This window comes from Magnolia sinica, chromosome 15, assembly GCF_029962835.1.
Source record: "Magnolia sinica isolate HGM2019 chromosome 15, MsV1, whole genome shotgun sequence".
Lineage (NCBI taxonomy): Eukaryota > Viridiplantae > Streptophyta > Magnoliopsida > Magnoliales > Magnoliaceae > Magnolia > Magnolia sinica.
The window spans coordinates 53,714,967-53,716,470 of NC_080587.1; the positions used below are offsets into that span (position 1 = coordinate 53,714,967).

General features: G+C 40.8%; 1 non-coding gene across 1 annotated transcript; it reads right to left on the minus strand.

Annotated features, from left to right (window-relative positions):
- Positions 1-332: 332 nt before the first annotated feature.
- On the minus strand, positions 333-439 carry LOC131228471 (small nucleolar RNA R71). Its single transcript, XR_009162974.1, has one exon. It is a non-coding gene; the product is annotated as a small nucleolar RNA R71 (small nucleolar RNA).
- Between the last annotated feature and the right edge of the window lie 1,065 nt (positions 440-1,504).

Consider the following 1,504-nt stretch of genomic DNA (forward strand, 5'->3'; position numbering starts at 1 on the left):
AACCGGCGGGAGTGAGTATGCCCTCATGCATGATTTTCCCTGAAAACACAGGACAAATGGACATCAAGCCAGGAGTTATCCAACTCATTCCCAAATTCCATGGACTTGAATCAAAGAGTCCATATTTACATTTGAAAGAGTTCGATGAGATTATAGCTACATTATGTTTTCCTAATGTATCTGAGGATACAATTAGGCTGAAACTCTTTCCTTTTTCCTTAAAAGAGAAAGCTAAGACGTGGTTACATTCACTGCGTCCTAGATCCATTGGCACATGGAACGACATGCAGAGGGAATTCATAAAAAAATTCTTCCCACATCATAAAACGATTACCCTCAGAAAAGCAATCATGAACTTTGCCCAAAAGGAAGATGAAACATTCTTCCAATGTTGGGAAAGGTTCAAAGATTTGGTCAGTTCATGCCCACAACACGGATTTGAAACGTGGCGCATTACAAATTTTTTCTACGATGGACTGACATCTTCCATGCGCCAAATGGTCGAGACAATGTGTAATGGAGAGTTCATTAATAAAGATGTCGACGAGGTATGGGACTACCTCGACAGTCTGGCTGAAAAAACACAATCTTGGGACTATTACCCAAAATCAAACCCACGTCTAGGCCGACTCAATTAAAGGAGAAAGGTGGATTATATCTCTTGAAAGAAGAGGATGATCTCAAGTGTAAAGTGACTACGCTCATAAGGAAAGTTGAGGCCATGGAAGGAAAGAAGGATAAGATTAATGAAATTGTTTGCGGCATCTGTGATTGCAACATTCATACAACTGAAAATTGTCCTACAATACCCGCCTTTCGAGGAGTGTTGAATGAACAAGCTAATGCCGTAAACAACTATCAAAGACCTTTTACTGGACCTAACTCTAATACATACAATCCTGGTTGGAAAAATCATCCAAACTTTAATTGGAGGAATGGACAAACAGCTACTCCTCCAGGTTTCTTCAATCAAAATCCAAATCAAGTGAAACCTCAAGAGGAACCGGTTTAAAATTCCATACAAGAGCTGGCTCAGGCTATGCGGGGAATTATAGATTTTATGCAGAAGATAGATTCTCGTATGACGGTTATAGAAAAGGGGATGCTTCCTGCACAACCTCTCCCTAATCCTAAACCGCAGTACGAGATTAATGATCCCAGTTCTTCAAATCAGATGGGGCACACTAAATCCATCACCACTCTTAGGAGTGGAAAGATCATTGATAAAACTCTTCCGGTTAGGCCCAAAAAGCCTCAATAACCAGAAGAGGATCACAATGATGGAGTTAGTGATGCCCCACAAAAATTAGAACCAGAACTTCTAGAGAAGCCAGTTGCTCCATTCCCCCAACGGTTGGTTTCACCAAAACCTCTCTCTAACTCTCAGGATATCCTAGAGGTGTTGAAACAAGTGAAAGTCAACATTCCTCTTCTTGATGTCGTGAAACAAATACCTTCATATGCCAAATTCCTGAAAGACTTATGCACGACCAAACAACGGCAG